Source organism: Leopardus geoffroyi, chromosome X, assembly GCF_018350155.1.
Source record: "Leopardus geoffroyi isolate Oge1 chromosome X, O.geoffroyi_Oge1_pat1.0, whole genome shotgun sequence".
Lineage (NCBI taxonomy): Eukaryota > Metazoa > Chordata > Mammalia > Carnivora > Felidae > Leopardus > Leopardus geoffroyi.
The window spans coordinates 108,836,363-108,861,153 of record NC_059343.1 but is presented as its reverse complement, the minus strand read 5'-3'; the positions used below and the strand labels follow the sequence as shown (position 1 = coordinate 108,861,153).

The 24,791-nt window shown below is 36.7% G+C and overlaps 1 protein-coding gene across 11 annotated transcripts in view; it reads left to right on the top strand.

The window, feature by feature from the left end:
- The window catches only part of ENOX2 (ecto-NOX disulfide-thiol exchanger 2), a 258,800-nt gene that overhangs the window by 59,101 nt on the left and 174,908 nt on the right, over nt 1-24,791 (top strand). For 2 of the 11 annotated variants that reach the window (XM_045471589.1, XM_045471588.1), the window contains exon 3: nt 8,269-8,353. The exons of the other annotated variants lie outside the window; for them this stretch is intronic. The gene's annotated coding sequence lies outside the window, so the exon portion shown is untranslated. The remainder of the gene's footprint in view (nt 1-8,268; nt 8,354-24,791) is intronic. 11 annotated transcript variants of the gene reach the window in all.

The following is a 24,791-nucleotide window of genomic DNA, read 5'->3' as shown; positions in this document are numbered from 1 at the left end:
GCCTCCAGGAAATTGGAAAGGTGGAAACTGAACTCCACCCTTGTACTTTCAAAGCATACACTCTACCTCTCTCTATGCCTGGAAGTGCTTCATCAGTACTAACCAATAAGATTAAAATTATTATCTTTTTAATTCAATAAGTTACTTAGGAAAACAACCACATAAAATGGATTGGAAGAGACACTCTGGCAGTAATGCCCGTCAGTATATGTGGCAGGAATTAGATTGGCTGTATTATTATGCATCACAACCTGCTACGAAAGCAGAGTCCCAGGAAAGAGCTACTGGATCTGGCCAATACAACTGCTCTGATTCAATAAGTAACTTGAAGTTTTGATGGAATCGATCACTCATTTGCCTGTGGGCCAGGAAAAAGGAAATCAATGGGCAAAAAGAATCATGATGATAAGAGAATACACCTCAACCCTGCCTTGCCCACATATGCCTGTAGCTGAGCTGTATCTTCCCAAGATTAAAGAAACTTTAAGATTGAAGTCCCACTCTACTCCACGTGGCACACATGTGTCACACTTCTGGAATAATGCTTTCTATCCCAGGCAGTACATCTTAGAAAAACACTTGACAAACTAGAATAAAACAAAGATGGTCAGGGGCTGGAAAACCTGTCATATTAAGAAAGGTTAGAAACTGGGACATTGTGCCTGGAAAAGAGAAAACTTAGACATGGAGAATAGGAAGGAAATTGACGTATTTTTAAGTACCTACTGTGTGCCAGGCACTTTGTGTACTTCTCCTTTTACTCTTATACAACCCTATGACCATACCTCCTAACACAAAGTTAAGTGTAATAATACATGTTAAGAATGAGATAAACTCAAAGACCCATTTCAACTCTAAAATTATATGAATCTAAGTTGGTACATCTACTGGTTAGGGAGCAGCCATGCCCTTTCTGGGCCTTTTGTGGACTTAGTTGGGTACTCAGAGCTCACAGTTGGACAGGCTTTACTTCTGTTACTATGTATATGAGCTATGGGCACAGGTGAAGTATAAATTAATGCCCTGGCCTGTCAAATGGAGAGAAGCTGTTTCAAGGGTTTGTTTCAAGAACAAATTGAGAAATCACTGGGCAAGGTCAAAAGAAATCCATTAATGAAAATTGATTAGCCTCCAGGGTTTCTTTTCTAATTGCAACAGTTTATAATCCAAATGAATTTAGTACCCACTTTCAAATTCCAACTCTTTCACTTTATCTTAATAATTCCTTGCATTAACTTGCCATATGGTTCTTCCCTTTCCAATCTTATGATAATGCCATTTATCTATTCATTCAGACACCTTTGTATTTCTAATATTGGCCAATTACAAAAGCCATCTGTGATTTATATAGCATTCTCACCTAGAGCACAAAGGGTTTCATTTAATTTAAAAATACAAATGTACCATGCCATGAGGAAAATAACCCACAGATAGAGCTAAATAGCTAACCCTTCCTCCCTCTCCCTCAGCCTTCCTTTACCTTTCTTTGGCTACCTTTCTAAAATAAAGCATTTCACAAGAAAAATGAGCTCTTTAGGAATTCCATTACTGTGAGTAGTAGAAGTGAGAAGACACTATCATTAACCTCCTTTGCTCAGTGGCTCTTGCGAGAATTGGAAAGGCAGCTAGGAGTATGGCTTATCACATCCTATGGCAAAGATGACAGTGGGTTGTCACCCGGGAAGGCAATGGAGCAGAGAGAAGCTAGTCAAGAGCTGCTCTAGAGAAATACAAACATAAAAACTTAAGGCTTTTCAATCAGTTTCTCCTCAAACTGGCTGGAATCCCTGTAGAAGGCCAACTGAGTTTTTGAATGTGTCCATTCTTTCTGGAGACTCACTAATCAATATGGCATTGTGCATTGTAGAAAGGATCAAAAATCAGAATCCATCTATACTGATGGTGATCCAGTGTGTGTTGCCAAAGTTAGGTGAAGTTTTTATAAAATTCCCAAATGTTCAATCCCCTAGAGAAGGGAATTCGCTGACTGTGGTCTAGTTATGTTTCACAGCTAGCCTTCCTCTCAATTTAACTTTACTAAAAGCACCAATGGTATTTCAGAAACAATGTGTGAGGTTTATATTAGAACCATTTTTATTGACCTAACTGAGGCCTTTGATTTAGTCACCCATAAACACTTTCTTCAGAAATTCCATGATTCTGGGCTTAGCGGTGACCCTGTAAAATGGTTTTCTCTCCATTTAGTTCTTTCCAACTTAGCCTCGACCTGGAGGTCCAAAATACTTGCAGACTGTCATCTTTAGTGAAGATTAACTGAAGCTTCTCTTTGGCTGATGGTGAAGGAGAGTTCAAAGACTATGCAGGCAGCTCCATTTATGATCACAAAAAAGGTTCTCCTTTTGAAATCATCTCCCTCTTTCTAGCAGATCTGCTTGTGTCAAGGGTACACTTTTTAGCAGAATCTCTTTCTCAAGTTGCTTTCAGTGTATATTATCCCCAAAGGCAAAACATTCATTGTAATACATACAATATAACTTATTACCAGCAGAATAATAGAATGGCAGAACTAAATGGAATGTTATAGAATCTTTATCTTGATATTCTTGTTTTATAGATGGGGAAACTGAGGCCCAGAGATTTTGAATGACTCATCTGAAGCCATACAGCTACTTAGTGTCAGAGCCTAGAGCAGAACTTAGGTCTCAGGACTCCTGATCAAGTGCTTTTTCTGCTATGTCATGCTGCTTCATGCCTAACTAATTCATTTAGGAGTTACCTGTTATAAATGCTCATATATATTATATATAATTATATATTATATGGGTATGTCTGTTATATACTCTATGAATGGCAACATAGCCTAACAGTTAAGAGTAGACCTGGGTCTGAATTTTATCCCTTGAATGAATTTACACATCTAACTTAATCTCTGAGCTTTGGCTGACTCATCTGTAAAACTGAAATAATAACACCCACCTGTTAAAATTATGGTGAGAAGGAAATGAGAAACCATATATAAAGGACTTTGGAAAGTGCCCTGCACATAGTAAACTCTCAGCGAAATGCTTACTATTTTTACTTATATATAGCTTTTTTTATGTATAACTCATTCAGCTCCCCCTCCCTACTCCCTAAGATTTCTCTTGGAAATCTTAATTTTATTAAACTAGTATGCAAATGTGTTAAAATGCAGCAACATTTTTTTAAGCTAACCTGAGTCTAGTGTATCAGGTTTTTTTCTAAGCTAATTGCAACCTAATTTGGTTCTGTTCAGTATCACATCTATTTCCACAAACAGGAAATTGTCTTTTCTAGATTTTGATTGGCAGGAATGGTTTTATAAACTTTATTGAATTACATTAGTGTTGCTCTGTGGTGGAGGAGATTCTTTCATTATAAGCCTGTTTCTAGGTGCTTATCTTTTTCATAAAATTACCCTTTGGACTGAAATATTTTCACCTTGTTTTGTATTTCAGATGGGAAGGAAAAAATTGGAGGGTAGGAGAGAAATGGAGAAATTTCTTATAACATTTTATTTGACTACTGAGTAATCACATTTAAAATTTTTCTGTTTGCTCCTGTGGTTTCAAAGTGTTAAAACCCCATAAGAACCCAGAAACACACAGCACAATTATTTTAAAGAACAGCTTGCAGAAATTCCACAGGAAGCAACTGTGTATATATGAGATCAGAGTCTTATGAAGACATGGTACCCGGCCCCAGAGGCTTTCTTTTTCAAATTATCTTTGACAATCCAGATTTTTAAAAACAGATTTATTTAAATTGGACTGTGGTGTTTCATATTCCCAACTATCTTTCTTTCTCAACTTGGGTGAGAAATATTTGTCAGGAAAAAATAGAGGTACAAAGTAAATAAAAAGAAGAGATTAGAGAGGAATAAAGGAAAGCAAGGATTTGTAAATGGAGCTGGAAGCTCAACTAAGAGGCTAAGGAACGGCTAATCAGAGATTCCCAAGATGAGAAGCCAGAGCCCAGTGAATGCCCTGGTAATTTTGGTCAAATTGCTGTCACCATGGTGTAAGAAAGATGAGGAACCATTGCAAGAAGAGTTCTGTTCATTAGAGATAATCTCAACTACAGAGGGTGTGACTGAGGACCTGAGAGGGGAGTGGAGGCAGCTGAGCCTTTAGGCTAGACCGCAGAGTGGAAATGGAGTATAGAAACATCAAAAAGCAGCAAGAACACATAGGTGCAAAGGTTGGGCTCTAGAGTAAAAGCTAAAGAAAGGAGGAACAAGAAGGGACTGTGTGATCACTTGAACCAGTATGAAACTATGTGGTTATTGTAAAATTGACTGTAACTTACCTTAACAACCCCCATTTAAATTGTGAACTCCATCAGAGTAGCACTGATCATCTGTTTACTGCTGTATCCCCAGCACCAAGAGCCATCCTTGGCTCATAGTAGGTGCTCACTAAATATTGGTTGAATGAATGATCTGCATGGAAATTTACTTTAAGCTTTCCTCCCACCAGAGTAAAGATAATTGTATATGTGAACTGCCTAACTGTGCTGCATTGGAGTAATGGGGAGAAAAAGGTGAAGGAGGATCTTAAACCCAAGATGTGAAGCAGAGAGACCTGGGCTTGTGGCAGGGATGGTTTGGATGGCTGCCTTTAGAGTGTTCCATTTACCTTAGTTACTCGGAAAAAAATTGCCTTAATTTTTTTTGACTCTCCTTTCCCTAGTCCTGAGTTATTCTATGCTGGAATTAGGAAGGAAGCAAGGTAGTCCTTAGGAAGAGGCTCCCCATTTGACATCTTACCTGCTATGTACAGCCTATGGTTGCTGTTCCATTGCCTGACTACAAACACAAAAGGAGCAACCTTAGAAATCAGAAACCCTTCTCTCTTGTTACTGTCTTATGCTCATTTGAACCTGTGCAACCCCTCTGTGGGCTTGTTATGCCAGCCTCTAGAACAGTGCCTAGCACCTAACACTTAATAAATACTTATTGAACGAATGACCCTGCCTGGTTATGCAGTTTTGAAATACCATCCAGTGTGTTAAGCCCCTTTCTTTCATCCCTTAAAGAATATAGGGCTATATCAGGATGAGCAATTAGGAAATTGGAGAAAAAGAATGGAAAGTAATTATAATTTTATATATTCCCAAATTCTGGTGCACTTTTGGGAATCCCCTAAGTGTCTTAGATGAGTTGCAACTCCAAATCAATGTATAAGGTAGTTATTTTAAATGTACAGTGCTAAGACTCAAGAACATTTAACACCTGTTTTCCTTCTAGGGTGAAAAGGAAATTTTGTGCTCTTCTATATGTGTCATTACACGTGAATACTTACACTTGGGGTGAAACTGTTGAAACAGTTGTGTCTTTCTTGTGCTTTTCTGGCCCATCAGCTAATGGGTTATACTTAGATATGTAATTCAAGACTTTCTCACTCCGAATCCCAAAGCATTTGAGCATAACCAACGTTTCTCTATGTGTGGCAGATATGCTTTCTACAGGATGGAAGTTGGAATTTGAATCCCAAAAGGTTTATAGGCAGATTTTGGAGGCTCCTACTCCAGAAGCCAGGAAGCAAAATATCATGGACAATATTTTTAATACTAGGCTAGATGTGTAGGATGTGAAACTAGTACAGGAAATGTAGAACATTTGGCAAGCTTATGCTTCCTGTCTAAAATAACTGTTATGGAACATTAGTGGGAGGTAATGTACTATAGTGAATTCTACTGTTTTCCTTATTAGACTCCTTATACTACTGAATTTTCTATATGTTATAGATTTCTTTCTTTTATTTTTTCTTGTAAGAAAGGTCACATCCCAACTGTGTATGTATAAGGGGATATCTATATTTAGTTTCTACCTTTAGGTGCATTTGTTTTCCTGAGTTACATCTTCAACAACTGACATGGTGTTGTTCGGGCAAGACATTTATTTTGAGCACTATAAGGTTTCTGATGGGAGTGCTGTAAACTACAGCTCTAAATTGATGTTGAAGAATCGATAAACTACTTAGCAGAGGAATAAATGACTTGAGGTAAAAATAACTAAGTAAAATGTAACTCTCGCTTTCTGTTCAAGTATGTATAGTGAGAAGGAGCATGTTTGACAAAGAAAGCCTTGTATAGTTAACAACCTCAAGATCCTGTTCCTCATCTGGGTAATGTATGCAGATTATTTTTTAAATTTCATTCAGAAAGAGATCGTCACGAAGATCAGAATCTGATGACTACAGTTTAGTAAAGGATTTGGAATCATGAAACCAGTTAGATTCTTTTCCTAGAGAAGTCAGAGTTGTTTTCCCCTGTTCAGAGTATCTTTATTTGATAGTAATGTGTTAGTGACTATAGAGGACCTAAAGAAGAACTCTTGACTTCTTGACTTCTTCCTTTTTTGGTTTATTCTAAGGACTCTGTCTCTCCCCATTTGATCATTGTTTCAGGTATTTTTCAATAGGATCCAGGGATTAATTAATTCATTCCATAATTCAGCAAAAAATTATTGAGCACCTGCTTGGTGCCAGATACTCCATTAGATATTGTAAATACAACAGTAAATGAAAGATATACAAAGGTCCTGCTATCATTGAACTTCAAGGCAGATGAGTGAACAGAAATATATGAATACATACATAGAATTCTTTTTTAATGTTTATTTTTGAGAGAGAGACAGAGAGACAGAGAGACAGAATGTGAGCAGGGGAGGGGCAGAGAGAGGGAGACACAGAATCCAAAGCAGGCTCCAGGCTCTGAGCTGTCAGCACAAAGCCTGACATGGGGCTTGAACTCAGGAACCATGAGATCATGACCTGAACTGAAGTTGGATGCTTAACTGACTGAGCCACCCAGTTTCCCCTACATACATAAAATTCTTACTGATGGTGGTTAAGTATGAGGACAGCTATGGAAGAGAAAAAAATGTCAGGGCCTACTTAGATATCACAGAAGGAAGGTTTCTCTAAAAAGATGCATTTCGGGCTGAGGTGTGATGGAGGAGAAGGCGTCTGATGCACAAATAGCCTAGGAAACAGCAGGCACAGGTTAAAGCAAGAAAGGTTTGGTGTGTTGCAGGAACAGAGGGAAACCCAGCATAGTTGTGGAGAGGGAACATGGCATATATAAATATAAATAAAGTTGGAAGAGGTAAACGGTGCCACATCATACAGAGTTTGTAGGCCTCAAGAATTGGGGTTTTAAAATTTGGATTTTATTCTAAAAACAGTGGGAATCCATAGAAAGGTTTTAAGCACAGGAGTAATGTGAACTCTTATATATTTTTTTGTAAAGACTACTTTGGCTGTTTGTGGACAGTGAGTTAAAAGGTGGACAAGAATGGAAGCACAACGGCCAATTAGGTTATTCATTTATTGCAGGAGACTAGGTAAGAGAAAATGCTGACATCAATAAAAGTGATGGTAGCAAAGATGAAGAGAAATGGAGAAATTCAACATGGATTTTGAAGTTATAATCAAAAGGCAGGATCTACTGCTGGTTGGGAAGTATGGGATGTTGAAAGAGTAGAAGTCAAGGCTGACTTCCAGTAGAAAGTGAGAAGTGATGATGAAGAAGTAAAGGAATCTAGACAGGAGCAAAGTCTTTGAGCAGGCAAGGGAATATGGGATTGGGGGATACTCTTTCCATCTCAACAAGGCAGAAGAGAAAGAATAGATAAAGATGTAGGTCACTGTGTAGATTTGGTGGTGGGAAGAGGAGAGAGCTCTTTCTGATGGCTTTTGTTTTCTCCACAAAGTATGAGGCAAGATCATCAGCTAAAGGCAGGAAGTGGGAGAGGAGTGGGAAAGATATAGAAGGATTGAGGAGAGAAGTGAAGATATATCATAGTCAATTTGAAGAATGGGAAAGCAAGCTTAATGCAGAAGGAGCATTGCGGGGCAAAGATGAGTGCTCAGTTGAGGCTTGTGATTGGAAATACTTTAAATGAAAGTAAAGCCCATCAACTCAGCTATGTGAATTTTCTCCAGTCATGTTCAATAGCTCAGGTCCAGGTCCAGAAAAGGCAGTTTAGCTGAAGTCTACTCCTATTTTGCCATATGAGTATATCTGGAAGAGCTTAGCATGGTAGAATGGGATGGACACTTGACTGGGGTTGAGAAGACCCAGGCTGTAGTGCAGGCTCAAGCTACTTGCAAACCATGTGACTTTAGGTAAGTCGGTTAAACTTGCTCTGCCTCCCTTTTCTCATTGGTAAGATAAGAAGCTTGGACTAAATAATCTTTAAGGTTCTTTCTGGCTCTGAAACTGTGTGATTATTTTTTTTCCTTGGGACAATTCCTAATCTCAACCAATGTCTCATTAATATAGTGTTGTGATTAAGCGTGTATACTCTAGAGCCAGACTGCTTGGATTTGGATTCTAGCTCCACCCCTTCACAGCTGTGTGACCTTGAGTAAGTCATTTTACCTTTCAGTGCCAGCTTTTTCATCTTTGCAATGGGCATTGAAATGCCACATATATACTGAGTAGGGTATTGTAGTGATTAAATGAGTCAATGCATGTGACACTCTTAGAACAGCACCTATACTATGCCCTCAACAAATGTTAGCCATTACCCCAAATAAGTTCTAGTTCTACAGCATCCATTCAGCCGTAAAATGCCTGAAAGCTTGGAATTTCTTCTGCTTGCAAGCACGCATACCACCTGACACCATATTTAGAGTACATCATTTTGTTTCAGGTTGGCAGTGTGGCATAGCAAACTGATTTCGGGACCAGATGGGCCTTGTGTCAGATGGGCCTTGGTTTAAATCCTGAGCCTGCCATTTACTTAGCTCTGGGATCTTGGGTAAATAAATTAATGAGCTGGTATTCATGTTCCTCTTCCACAAAATGAGGACAATAGTAATATTTATCTGATAGTCTGTGGGAGAAAATCAAATGAGGTAGTATGTGTGAAGTACGTGATAGTACAGGGCTCGGCACACAGTCGGGATTTAATGAAAGCAATTATTATGATTATGTTACCATGCCCTAATATTTACCTTGTTACGTCAGTTCTTGAGGTATAGGTAACCTTTGTCCCTGTTACTTGTTATTTTCCTGAAGCACAGAGGAGCAACAAGTAGCCCATCGGAGAGAAAAACCTGAAAGAAAAAGCAGTATCAACCAGTGCATTAGAGACAAGGTGAAGCTAGAAGGCCTAGAGTAAAGGAGTGCACACTGTGATTTGTTACAATCAATATTGTAAACACAGATTTATTTTAACATTGAAATCTTCCTTTAGAATTTGAATATTGTCTGTCAGTGAGAACAGGTTAATAGAGCCCAAAACAATAGTATGCCTGGTCTCCTCTGCTCTAAGAAGGTCACCATTGCCTTACACTTCTGGACAAAGGCACCTTCCATGGACCCCTGCTGATCAAGCTCCAGGGAAGTGGCCGTTCTTTTGAGGCCCTTGAGCTCCTTGATGGAAAGGCATCATGTGAGGCTGAAAATGTAATAAAATCTCATTCATATCTGACACTCAAAAAACTGCTTTGGAAGCAGCACCTACTTTGCTTCCTACATTTGAAAACACCCTACTGAGTTATATTGATTTTTTTAAGGAAAAGAGATATGGGGGAGAGCAGCTCATTCCGATGCTTTCGTGTACCGGTTATCAAACTAGATCATTTATAAGGCTCATAAAGGAGCTCAATTAATATCGATGTTTTAATCTCAATGTTGTTTTCCACATGGTATTAATTACAAACATAAATTAGACGCAACTTTTTTCTTATCAATTATAGTTCAGAAAAGTATCATATTTAATTCTTCAAGCTGAAATTTTGGTCATTCTTGTTAAATGCATTTCATCTTATCATCTACTAAACTGAATGTTTATGACCAATATCAATGCAAGACTTTACGAACTTAGACAAAAAGTAAACTTCGATCCCTGTCCTAATATCCCCTTGTATGTGCTAGTTAAATGCAGAAGCTAAATTTCTTTTACAAGGCGCCTGCCAAGCAGATTAGTCACTATGAATTATGGGCTTTCTTTCTGTCTCAGATATTTGCTCATATCTCTTTCTCTAGCTCTAAAAAGATTGTGATAGTAATTGTGATCTTACTAGGATACACTATTGTAGTGGCTGGAGCATCAGCTTAGATATTGTGATATCATTTGCAGTTGGACAAATTCACTTTACTTCTTAATCCATTTCCTCTTCAGAAAAATGACAATGATAATATCTGTCCTTATCTATTTTGCTTGGAGGTTGTAAGAATAAATGAAACATGGATGGAAGCAGTTTGAGCATAAATACATAAATCTGAAAAATTATGACTCCTCAGGAATTATTTAGGCATACTCGTTTTTGTGTTTTTACAAAGTCCTTCCCTCTCCAGAAATACATGTGTAACATACTCCATCACCATCAGATTTAAAGAAACATATAGACACAGACCCTCATGTGAACTAATATACTTTTAAAAAATGGTTACCTTGCTCTGTATAGAATTTGATCAACACGTTAATATACTTACATCTGGCTCTCTATGCATCCATCTATGCACTCATTAATATATTCAACAAATATTTGTCAAGTTCCTACTATGTGCCAGGTACTGTGCTTTCTTTGCTGGATGAAAATTATAAGAAGACAGGACTGATTCCTGGCTCATGAGCTTATGATCTAGTAAGGGAGATGACAGACAGTTAAAATAAAGTTTAAGTGCTGTATGTAATAGGTGATTGTCAGAGTGTAATAGAATACCAAGCAGGAGTACAGAACCTGAGATGTGGAGGGTAGAGAAGGTGCAAAGACTTCCCATGGAAGTGACAGGTAAGACTTGAAGAATGAGTAATTGTAGCCTTGCAAAGATGAGTAGGGAAGAATATTCCAGAGGAATATCACTGCAGAGGGGTATCACTGCACTTAGTATTTTGGAGTGTTTATCCCATTTAGAAATCAGCCAATTTATAGGTGCCTCTACCTAAATTTGGAGGAACTTCATGGCTTTTCAAACCTTGTGGATTATTGGCTCTGTTCCTGGATACACTGTATAAATGAAACCCTGCCTTAGTATGAACTGATTTTGCTCTTTGATTTCTTTTCTAATTCCTACAAGTCAAGTTCTCAATTTCAAATGTTTTATTAGGGCCTTCTTATGGCTCTGAGTGTTGTTTATTTTGGTTATCACAATTGCAGATAATTGCACATTTGCATTTAACATGAATTTAAATGCTTTTAATGAGTTTCTGCATTTTGGCTGGGTTAATTAGTTTATTAGTAGGGAATTGTGTCCACCAACGCAAGTCTGTTTTATCTATATAAGCCCCAGCAAGCATGTATAATTTTCTGATATTAGCATAGATTTGGAAATCACTCATCTATGTGATTTAGATAGTGACCATTTATGTATAAACAATTTCTAAGACCATGTAAGTCACTTTCTAAACTTAGTTGAAATCATTTCCCTCCCAAATTTTCTAGGATTTCCTTCTTCTCTGAGCTCTGGATACTAAATAGTTTTCAACCCTGTATGTTTGAACTATTTCTTGTTGACTTTTAAGAATTTTTCTATACTATTTTCAAAGCATCAGGCTGCTGCCTTGTGTTTTCCTCAAACTAAAAACAGTTTACCCTCCCAGGCAATACCTGGACCTAATGCAAGCACATCAAAGTTCACGTGAAAGTAAAGAACATTGTATGTAATTAGCAATAGGGCGTAATGAACCATCTCACTGGCCTGAATACAGAGCTAATGTCTGCAGGTGCTACCACTTTTTGAGGAACACAAATGAATGATTTAAAATGTGATCCTGGTATGCACTTGACAGTATATATAGTGAAACTTTATAATATGTAATTACATATGCTTATCTCTTTATGGGACTTTATCTAAAATGAAAAGGGCACCTAAGCCCAACTCTCAGTTTGGACTGCATAAGCTGACGGGTGACAAAACAGGGCTCAGAGTTGACATAATTTCTACCATATAGCTAACTTTAGCTTTTGATCAAAGTGAATATTTATAGTTGTAAAGGAAATGTACTTTTTCATTCCTTTATAAAAGTAATATATTGTGAAAAACTTCAAATACAGAGAAGAACATGGTATACAGTTATGCCCACCATACAGATTTACCAAACATTAATATTTTCCATATTTGTTTCCAATCCTTTAAAAGTACAAATATGGTTGAGCAGTTGAAATTTACTTTGTGCGCTTCCCTGATCACATTATCCTTCCTTCCTCCCCTGCAGAACTACCATCCTGAAGTTGATATAAGTCCTTCCCATTCATGTATTTGTACAAATGCATGCACCTGGAAATAGTATTTAGCAGAATTTTAATATTTACAAAATTTATATCACACTATCCATGTCATTAATCAATTTGCATTTTCCACTCTATTTCTGAGACTTATCTGTATTGATATACATACCTATTCATTTTAATAGCTATAGAGTATTTCATTTTATTTCTCCATGTCCTTGTTGATAAATTTTGTAGGTTTCTTATCACTTTCCATTATTACAAAAAGTACTCCAATATACATCATTGTATATGTCTTCTTCTGGGTGTGTATAAGGTTCGCACCTTGAAGTGACAGTACTGGATTGCAGAACATATGCATCTTTCAACTTTATAAGGCACACCCAAGTTGTTCTTCAAAGTTGTCATTCCACTGTCTTAGAGTTGGGGCTGCTGTAACAAGTACCATAGACTGGGTGTCTTATAAACAACAGAAACTTATTTCTCACAGTTCTGGAGATTGGAACTCTGAGATCAGGGTGCCAGCATGGTCAGGTTCTGGTGAGGGCTCTCTTCCAAGTTTCAGACTGCCAACTTATGTATCCATATATAGTAGAAAAGAAGGCTAGAGGGGTGCCTGGCTGGCACAGACAGTTGAGTGTCCAACTCCTGATTTTGGCTCAGTTCATGATCCTAGGATCATGGGATTGAGCCCTGCGTTGGGCTCAGCACTGACAGTGACACCTGCTGAAGATTCTGCCTCTCCCTCTGCCCCTCTCAGCCACTCATTGACTCTCTCTCTTTCTCTCTCTCTCTCTAATAATATATATATATATATATATATATATATATATATATATATATATGGGCTAGAGAGATCAGAGGGACCTCTTTTATAAGGACACTAATCTCATTAATGATGGCTCCACCCCATCACCTCCCAAAGGCCTCACCTCCAAATACTAACCCATTGAGGAGGGGATTTCAACATATAAATTTGAGGGAACACAAAGCATTCAGTCCATAACAACTACTTTATACTTTCTACAAGTGGTATATGAAGGTTCCTATTTCTCCATATCTTCCAGCACTCAGTATTGTCACTTACAACATTTTTCCAATTTTGTGGGTATGAAATTCTGTCTCACTGTGTTTTAATATGCATTTTATTGGTTACTACTGAGGTTTAATATGTTTCCTTGTATGTATTGGTCATATAGGTTTCCTCTTCTATGAATTGCCTGTTCTTATCATCTTCTCATTATTCTATTTGGTTGTTAGTCTTTTTCTTACTGATTTGAAGGAGATTATCTATTCTGCATACTAATCCCTTATGCTTTGTAAATATCATCTCCAAGCCTGTGACTTGTCTTTTAACTTTGCTTATGATGCCTCTGTTGAACAGACGTTTATTATTTTAATTGAATACAGTGTGTCAGGGTCCCTATTCTTTAAATATAAAACTGTGCGGAATAAAGTAATCATTCCCCTACAAACTGGAGTCGTTAGTAAATTAAAATGAAACAACTTTAAGTAAGACACCAGATTGTATGAATATGACTTCATACAAAATAAACTTGGGAGGTTATCTAGAAATGTACAGGAGTTGTAGTCACTAAAAATGTAACTTCAACAGACCATTAAAGAAATTACATAAAGTTATACAAGATGAAAAAGCTCTAGAGATTTGCTGCACAAGAATGTGCATATTGTACAGTAAGTAACAATACTGTATTGTACATTGAAAAATTTGTTAACAGGGTGGATTTCATGTTAGTTACGTTTTTTTGGTCATAATAAAAAAAGAAAATCACTCAGTACATGTCCTTTCAGCCTTAAAAAAAAAAAAGTAATTTCATTGGAAATCTAAGTGTTGGCTCCATTATTTATCCATAACTGTATTCCTTAGACAAGTCATTTTACCTCTCTTCTAATTTTTTTCATATGTAAAGTGAGGAAATTATGTCTGCTCTACGTCCTATTCCAGGTGTAAAAGTTCTATGGTATATGGAAATAAAGAATGGTTTGGATGTATTCTAATGATTTCAAACATTCATTAAGAATTTTCCCAATTTCAGACCATGCAGATTTTCAAGAATTCCACTAGTATTTCTTGGAAGCCTTTTAGTATACATCTGTACTCCCTTTTGAACCTTAGGGCCATATGTAGTACTAAAAACAATTCCCATGAATACTCTTGGAAGACCTAAGCTAAGAGAAGTGAAAAAGAATGAAGAACAAGAAGTCGTAGATCAGAAAGGGAGGGAGGGAAGAGAGTGAGGTGTTTTGAGGCGAAACCTCCGTACTGTTCTGTAACACCAAAGGCATGGGTTGGTGTCCTGTGTTCGAAAAGTCAGAAAAATGCCTTTACTTTGATTAAACAAAAACAAAAACAAAAAACAGAACTGATCAAACATGTGGATCTTGGTCAAATGTGTCCATCAGCAGTATCTGACTTAGAAAGCACTTTTCTTGCCGTTTAAAGATGACCCTTATCATGACTTCTCATCTCTGTTGGCAAGTGACTGACTGCCTTTTGTATGCTGCTTCCACATGAAAACTATCCCTTGATTTGCAGTCAGAGTCATTACCAGATGGGTTTTTTTGTTTTCTTTTGTTTTTGTTTTCTTGTTTTTTTTGTTTTTTTGTTTGTTTGTTTTTTTTTTTAATCTGACTATGCTTTGGATACTCTGGGCTGAACTTCTGGCTCAGAAACAGTCATCTTACTTTTAAGGTCTGCTGCCTTACCCCAACACTATTTCCAGTGCATCTTTAAATCATATCTCTACTTTCCATTGTCCAATTTCTTTTTCCTGATTATCTTCTCATCTCACATTTTTTCCCACCCTTTGTTTATATGTTGGTATCCTGGTTTCATTAGAGAATCTTAGGTGGGTAATATTCTTCTGTAAGACTTCTTGGTAATACTACAGAAACTGTGCAAGAAGTCAGATAGCATCCAAGTCTCATCACAAAATAAAAAGATAGGCATGGCTGTTCTTCTCAGTACCCTTTTACATTGTACTCACACCCAGCAAGACCACTAAGTTTTCCTTGAATTTACTTTTGTACTGTGCATTCTATGCCTCTGCGCCAGCCATCTCTTTTGCCTGAAATACTCTCCTCTCTTGGTCCTCCCTCCTGTCTGCTTTACATATTCTTTAAGAACCAGCTCACATATGACTTACTGAAGAGGTCTTGGAAGAATTAGGCCATTTTTTAGCACTTTGTTTAGACTCATCACATTCTATTATGTCTACTTGTTTGTGTCTGTTCTGCAGGTTCCCCAAACACTTACACACACACTACACACATTCTGTAAACTTCTTGTGTGGGTGGAAACATAATTTTCATTTGTAATAAAAAATGCCCCTTTCCTCATGAGAGACATAATCTTCCTTGTAAAGTGTTCTACCCACAATTTTAATATATAAAGAATGAGAAGAAGGGGACAAATATGAGGAGTGACTTGGTTGTGGAAATCAAAACAAACTTCGTGTTAGTCCAGTCCAAGTAGTATAAAGCTTATACCATAAGGAGAAAATAAAAAACAGCATTCTAGGACATATGCCTTGGCCTTATTTAAAAGACCATGAAAGAATGAATTTTCATTGCCACTCCGGTAGAACCCAGTTCTATAGCAGTGATGCCAATCTTGGCAAGTGTGGAACTAGAATCATTACTTTAGGTAGTGTACTGTCAACTTTCTTCATGACAGTGTTATAGATGCTATCTGAAGTGGGTATTCCAGCATCAACACTTGTTAAAATTGTGGTGACTGGTTCATTGTGTTTTCAACAGCTGCACATAAATCAACTCCTTCCCTGTAATGGAATAGCTAGTGCAGCTACCAACAAAGATGAAACAAATTGTAATTTTCTGACATCTTTAGGTAACTAAAGCGGTATGTCTCTGTTAATAAACTTTATAAACTCTCATAAATATTGTCACTTGCTCCTTGCATCACCTTTATCACCATTTCTTATTGGTCAATAGGGACAGAACAGGAATTTGCTTCTAGGTCAAAGGATTTTCAAGAAAATATTGACTAACCTTAGTGAATTAAAAACAACTAAAAACCTACTGATCTTTATATCACATACCAGGGCAATTAGGAGCCTACCATAAATGTTCACTCTGTGGTGTACTGAGAGGTATAAAATTGGTAGTGTAGTCTCTAGTTCTGTGAAGTGGGTCACAGTATACAAAATGAAGACCTATACATTCCACAGCTCAATAAGGTGATAGAATACACCTTGGAGAATACAAATCAAGGAGAGGTCTTTGTGATATAGGTTATTCCCAGAAGGCTTTTTGTGTCTTGTTAGGTGATTTACTGTCCTGCCCAAATCATATTTGCCAGTTTGGGGTCTACCTTTCCTGCTACAATGAGTTGCAGATGTCTGAGAACTTTGCAGATCTTAAAATTTTGAAATTCCTTTCCAAGTTGCATATGCCCTTCTTTATACCTAATTGGTGGTGATTTTATGTATATTTGTTTGTTTGTTCCACCTTTCTGGCTGAATATTGGAACATGATTTCTATTCAGTAGACCGGAACCATTTTCTAAACTGTGTACCTATACAACTCATCTACTCATATTCTATCTATTCTACCTTATACTCAAGATTAGAAAGGGCTTTGTCAAGAATCCTTAGCCTTTTGTTGTCTGTTCTAGCTCTTAAAAAAAAATAGAGGACAAGAGACAACAAATGCTTCCTAGAACATGAGTAGGTCAAAGCTTTTGTTAATAGGCTTAATCTAATCTGCTTCCTGATCTGGACAAAGAGATTTATCACTATTTGACATACAATATATTTTACTTATTTTGTCTATTTTCTGTATCTGCTACTAGAATGTGAGCTCCACGACGGCAGGGATTTTTTACCTGTTTGTTCAGTGTTGTGTTTCCAGAGACTAGCATGTAATAACTGCTCAGTAAATATTTGTTAATTGAATAAAAGTGAAGTTACCCACGTCTTACTGAGGCCAGTATTAATTAGCTCAGGTACCAAGGGTAACTACAAGGAAGGAAGTGTGAGTAAAATGTAACTCATTTTACTAATACTTTGCTCAGTATAAGATCTGTTGACTATGTTTTACTTGGATTATTTCAAAAGCTGTGTAAAGTAAATAATATTCCCACTTACAGATAAAGAAATTAATGTTCTGGGAGTTAATTGTCTTGTCACAAGTCAGTAAGTAGCAGGTAGGAGGATTGTTATTCCAGAGTTTCACTCCAGAGCCTTTGTTCTTCTACCACACTATTCTGATCTTCTGGGAAGTCTGGGGAGCATTTTGCTAACATACAACCCACTGCCACTTAAGTTGTAATCTAAGGGAACCGTATGTTCCCAAGTAGGGCTACATGATGGTCACCTTTGTTAAGGGAAGGAATTTAGATGATAGGAAATTCCTTTGAATGACACCTATAGAGAGGATATGAATCCCAACTGCTCCCATGAAGAGTACTGTTTATAAAGAGACTAGAATCTAGTTCTGGATCTCCCTCCCATTAGTGAGCCATCACTTCCCCTCTCAGTAACCCTCAAGTTCTCAGCAAAATGGCGGCGGGAGGGTGGTTAGATCTGGTGACTGCAGGGTCCCTCCCAAGTCTAAGATTTCTTTTCTCTGACTATGAATGACTGGAAGACATTGCAATTAAGAGACATTGTTTATTTTCACAGTGGGAGCTCAAATGGCTTTCCAAATTTTACCTTTCCCATTAAGTCTTATTGAAAAGTTCTTCTCCCACAAAGTAATGATAATTGGCCCATCATTTTTTAAACACCCTATAAAATTTTCATCAACTCTATTCCAAACTTCATAGTGACTGGACACTGAATATCTTATGCTTTCAGCTCACAGGCTGTATGCTACCAAAATACATGCATTAATATTCACAATGGCTTTTTACTTCCTTATTGGAAAGTAAATGACCTTATTGACTACTCTGGAATGTACCTATAGGACTCTTTGCATATGAGTAAATGTAGTTAGGGGAGGTAGTATAATATGTTCATTCATTCAGTGAACAAAATTAGTTAATTAATATTGAATACACATATGTGTCAGGCACTGTGTTAGGTGCTAGAATACTAAATTTGCAGTGTAGTGTTTAGACCAGTTCAATGCCTTGTAAGCTATATTGGGCAAATTAATATCTTTAAACCCCAGTTTTCTCATTTTTAGAAGAAAGTAATAATAATACCTGCCTTATGTACTCCAACACTGAGAGTTATAAAAATAAATATGAAATGGTATAAAATACCTTTTTAATCTATAAAGCACTATTTAGTGTTGGTAGTTTTTTATACTGGACTCCATGTGTAGAATTTTAATTAATGAGGTTCTTTTAGTCCTTGGAACCCATTAGGATACTTCAGAATAAAAATCATGATTTTTGTTCTAGTTCATTGATTCACCCAAAATCTCTTAGTGAGTCGTTGGTAATTCTAGAAGCAGAACTGGAGCTCTACTAATGATAAGAGTTAAATTGTAGTATCCCTTGCTGATTTGGAAAGACTTCTGTAAAAAAAAATCCTTATGATGCTTCTTAATATTTTAACAGTCTATAGACCACTCATTGCTCTTCTTTTCCACAGGAATTTATAGAAATATTTATGCAATTATATACTCCTTACTTATTTGTTTTAAATTAGTTTATATGGGTGTTAAATTTATTTGGATCTGTGAAGTGGAAGATGCTTTTTCAGTATGGTAGAGATAGCAATTCCCTACTCAGTCACACAAGGGCAGTATTAACAGTGGCAATGTTCTGTAACAGTAGAAATGTTTGAATGAAGTGAAGTGTGCTATAGGCTGCTGGCGTGATGACTTGTAAACTTTTCCTCTTCCCCTAACAAAGGTTAAATATCAGCCAGATTTTGTATATGGGAGCAACAGCTTTGCCAGTTCTATCTACTGTAATCCATAGCATCCTTTATTTAGATGATGATGCACTCAAAGACCACACCTTGCCCAGTCTGGTAAAGGGAATCACCAGCAAACAGACACCACTGTGTCCATGTGAACTCTGTCAGTTAAGCATATTATTGCAGCTGATTTATGGCAAATTATGATTCGCTTGTTTCTTTACAGTAAAGCCTTGGAGACAAACATTTCCAATTTGGTTTTCCTCTCTTCCCCTTCAACTGCAAGCAGGATCAATAATTGTCATCACAAAATAGAGCTCTGTTTTGAGTTTTGACATTGACCCTGCTCCCTAAATGAAGCCAACAAAAACTCCATTCACTATCTTCCTCAGTTCTATGTCTCTAAGGAAGTGAAAATAGGAGTGGTAGAAAGAGAATGAGTTGTTATCAGGGAAAGATGTCCAAAGGATCATTATAAAATATGTCATCAGGTATGTATTGAGTGTCTGTGAAGTACACAGTATGTTACGATGTACTGCAATGTGTAAGTGTGTGTGTGCATGCCTGTGCTGGAGTTGGAGGCACAGTCTGCCAACAACGTGTCATCTGCTTTGGAGAAAGAAACCACTTCCACAACAGGACTTGCAAACAATTCTAAACTAAGAGGAATGCAAGTAGAGTATGGAATGGGCAGCCAGAGTAGGAGAAAGGTGCTAATAGTGTTGGAATGGTCACAAGGAATATTTAGTTACTGATGCCATTTCAGACATCTTCCCTAGGAAGCTACCTTACTATAAGTTAAGGAATTCTGGACTCCTATTCCTTACCCTTCCACCACATTCAGCTTCAATTTCTCCCAGAAGTGCTAAGTGTTTTCACTTTATTGATGACATTATTTGTAGAAAGAACATTTCCAAAAATATGGAAAAGTAGTTTTAAAGTCCAAAAAGCTGTTTTGAAACCATCACTGTACTGGAACAGGCAGTTTTACTAGGAATTGTGAGATCTCTGGGAATTGAAGTATTAATAGTTTACATAGCAGGGAAGATAGCAGGTTTAAGAACATGGAGTTGAGAAATGAATCTGGATCTGAGTTGAGTAGCTGTAACAGGAAGCCTGTCATAGACTTACATGAATTCTAAAGATGGTATCAACTACTTAGTGGCAGAGGGTAGATAGTATTTTTGTGCAGAGATCCCACTACATTAAGGAATGAGAAGTAAGAGGAGTAAAAAAAACTTTAAAGCAAATTCAAAGAGAAGCATGGTAGGTGAATGCAAAGGAACAGACTCCCCACAGCTCTAGTCTGGTACATGCATTGAGAGGGAAATCTGATGCTTAACTCCTAAAACGCAACTAGCCAATATACTGATGTTACTGGAATGTTGACTCGTAATGAATCAACACATCCTGCTTAAGGGAACAAGAAGTACTACTTAATTTGTCAACCATCTCTCCTAGCGTTCCAGGCTCCTATAAAGGTTAGCCCACCTTTGGGTGCCAGAGACCAGGGAAATAACAGAGGGAGTGTCAAGAGAGGCTACTAACAATAGTCCCCATACCAAAGTTTGGCCATCACTCCTCCCTCCCATTCCTCCAAACAAGGGCTTAGAAATCAACTGCAATTCTGTGTTTAAGATGCTAAAGAAAAGTATAGAATGATGGGTCTAAGTTAGAAATAATTGAGGTTTAAGTCAAATCTTGATTATTCAAGAGTTCATTATCTGGTTTGTGGGTTTTCTGTACCCTTGGTATTCTTTATTCTCCATTCTGCTGTCTGCTTTTTTGGCAATTTTACTGCTCATTAGTTATTTTACAAGAAGGTGGGCAGGGAAGGAATAGGAGAATGATGCTTTAATCGGCAAATTTTGCTATCTATTAGTGCTCTGGTGAAGATTCTGATGGGGAAGGAAGCAGAATCCATGGGCCAAAATGCATGGTTTGAGGTCTATAGGAATTTCATTTTTCTTCACAGCCTCTATCACCTGTGAAACATTGAACAAATTGTATGCCTTTGAGGAGAAAATGCCCAACTTCCTGATAAAGAGAGGGAAAATCAGCCCCTTAAGAAAGTGCTGAAAGTTCTTTTTTTCAGACCCTTTTATCACCATATTAAGCCAGAAAATACACTATACTAGGCAAACATCCTCTGATCCCTTGTGAGGGGTAGATTAAACATTTTAACATGACATTTATAATAACAACCTGTGGATTTTTTTAGTGGTGGTGGTCAGAAGTTTTCATTTTTCTGGATTACCTCTGGCAAGTTTGTTATTCATTAACACTATCATACATATTTGACCTCTCTCATAGTTGTAATCCTTGCTCGGATGACTGGGCTGTGTTCCATTTAATTCTTTTCCTTACTCCCAAACTAATTATTTGGGGCTGATAATTACACCTCATATGTCATTTTCTGGTTTATGTATAAAGTACAGATCTAACCATGTTATAATACATATTTTTGAAAAGTTAAGGGTTTTTTACCATGGGTAAATAGATCTGGATCACAAAGGGCTAGCCTTTGTGGTGGTCCAGGAAGCAATAAAAGTGACATTTATTTTAATAAAATATATGCATAGAATATAGCTTGTGGTTTACTTGCAGTGGGGAAGAAAGAAGTCAAAGGCTTAGAAAAATCAGTTAATAAAATCCTAGGTAATCTTCAAGAAGAAAAGAATTAGAAAGATGAAGAAATATAATTATGTTTAATAAAATATTTTAAAAACAAAATGTTGGGCAGATCTATTTTGTGGAATTAAATAACATCGTATAAAAAGAAGATCCTCAATTTTTGTATAAATTCCTCATTTTAAAAAATATTGCATATGTTCCAACAAGAAAACTTGTGTCAAATATACATGAAACTAATATTCTTATATTTTAGAGGGAGTATAAAAACAACAGAGATGCCTCAAAAGTAGTATCAGCTATACCTTCAGTATTTGTGAGTAAAGGATGCATCATGGCATAACTAGCTCCATCCTTGCAGAACTAAAAAGAGTTCTAATACAGAGAAAATACTGGTACCGTTGTTTTTGTCCCTTTAAATCCTACCTTTGGGGGGCTTAATAAATATTCAATTTGCAAGGATTGCAATTAAGGCTCAATGTGCTTGAAAGAAATTTCTTGTTCAGAATTGCCTGCTTACCATGATGGCTTCCTCACTTCTTGTTTCTAGGAAATCATTTCTAAATAATTAACTAGGCAATGGTACAAATTGACATAACTGCTTAGCTTTTCATGACTCCTAGTAATTCTTTTTTTTAATATAATTTATTGTCAAATTGGCTTACATACAACACCTAGTGCTCATCGCAACAAGTGTGTTTTCACTCATATGTGGATCATGACTCCTAGTAATTCTTAAAAATACAACTCTTCCTGATGACTAGGAGCCCTAATAGCCTGATCCTTAGAGTGGCAGTTGGGAGATCCAGCTCTGCCACTGGCTTGCTGTGGGACTTCAAACAAGTCACTTAACCTCTCTGAGCTTTAGAGTTTCGTATGTTAACTGTATAATCATACTCTGGTCACCTCACTAGGAAGCTGTGAGATGGATATGAAGGAGAGTTGAAAAGGTAATAAATAGCTTCATTCTTTTGCATGTAGCTCTCTAGTTTTTTCCAACACCATCTGTTGAAGAGACTGTCTTTCCCATTGCATATTCTTTCCTGATATCAAAGATTAATTGCTGTATAATTGTGGGTTTATTTCTGGATTTTCTCTTCTGTTCTAATGATGTATGTGTCATTTTTCTGCCAGTATCCATACTGTTTTGATTATGACAGATTTGTAATATAACTTGAAGTCTGGAATTCTGATGCCTCCAGCTTTGTTTTTCTTTTTCAGGATTGCTTTGGTGATTCAGGGTCATTTGTGGTTTTATACAAATTTTAGGATTGTCCTAAGTGAAAAACACTCTTGGTATTTTAATAGGGATTGCATTAAATGTGTAGATTGTTTGGGAGTATAGACATTTTAACAATATTTGTTCTTCTAATCCATGAGCATGGAGCATCTTTCCATTTCTTTGTGTCATTTTCAATTTTTTTCATCAGTGTTACATAGTTTTCAGAGTATAAGTCTCTCACCTCTTTGGTTAGGTTTATTCCTAGGCATCTTATTATTTGGGGTATAGTTTTAATTGGGATTGTTCTCTTAATTACTTTTTCTTCTGCTTCATTATTGGTGTATAAAAATGAAATAGATTTCTGTATTGATATTGTATCCTGTGACTTTACTGAATTTGTGTATCAATTCTAGCAGCTTTTTGGTGGAATATTTTGGGTTTTTTATATATGGTATGATGTCATCTGCAAAAAGTGAAAGTTTGACTTCTTCCTTACCTATTTGGATGCCTTTCATTTCTTTTTGTTGTCTGCTTGCTGTGGCCAGGACTTCCAGTACTATATTGAATAGAAGTGGTGACAGCAGGCACCCTTGTCTTGTTCCTGACTTCAGGGGAAAAGCTCTCAGTTTTTCCCCATAAAGGATGATGTTAGCTATGGGTTTTTCATAGACAGCCTTTATGATATTGAGGTATGTTCCCTCTAAACCTAGTTTGTTGATGGTTTTTATCATGAACGGATGTTGTACTTTGTCAAATGCTTTCTCTCCCATCTAATGAAATGATCATATGGTTCTTATCCTTTCTCTTATTAATGTGGTGTATCACATTGATTTGTGAATATTAAATCACCCTTAAAACCCAGGAATAAACCCTACTTAATCGTAGTGAATGATTTTTTTAATGTATTGTTGAATTCGGCTTTCTAGTATTTTATTGAGAATTTTTGAATCTATGTTCATCAGGGATATTGGCCTGTAGTTCTCTTTTTTTTTAGTGGTGTCTTTGTCTGATTTTGGTATCAGGGTAATGGTGGCCTCATAGAATGAATTTGGAAGTTTTCCTTCCTTTTCTATGTTTTGGAATAGTGTAAGAAGAATAGGTATTAATTCTTAATTAAATGTTTGGTAGAATTCACCTGTCAAGCCATGTGGTGCTGAATTTTTGTTTATTGGGAGTTTTTTGATTACTAATTCAATTTCTTTACTGGTTATTGGTCTGTTCAAATTTTTTATTACTTCCTGTTTCAGTTTTGGTAGTTTGTATGTTTCTAGGAATTTATATATTTCTTCTAGGTTGTCCAAATCGTTGGCATATACTTTTTCATAATATTCTCTTATGATTATACTTCTGTGATGTTGGTTGTTATTTATCCTCTCTCATTTCTGACTTTATTTATTTGAGTCCTTTCTCTTTTTTTTTTTTCTTGATTAAGTCTGGCTCTACCACTTTCTTATACCATACACAAAAATATACTCAAAATGGATTGAAGACCTAAATGTGAGACCTGAAACCATACAAATCCTAGAAAAGAACACAGGCAGTAACTTCTTTGACATCGGCCATAGCAACTTCTTTCTAGATATGTGTCCTGAGGCAAAGGAAACAAAAGCAAAAATAAACTATTGTGACTGCATCAAAATAAAAAGCTTCTGCACAGTGAAGGAAACAATCAACAAAACTAAAAGGCAACCTTCAGAATGGGAGAAGATACTTGCAAGTGACATATTCAGTAAGAGGTTAGTATCCAAAATATATAAAGAACTTAGAAAACTCAACACCCAAAAACAAATAATCTAATTAAAAATAGGCAGAAGACATGAACAGACATTTCTCCAAAGAAGACATATAGATGGCCAGACACATGAAAAGATGTTCATCATCACCATCAAGGAAGTACAAATCAAAACTACAATGAGA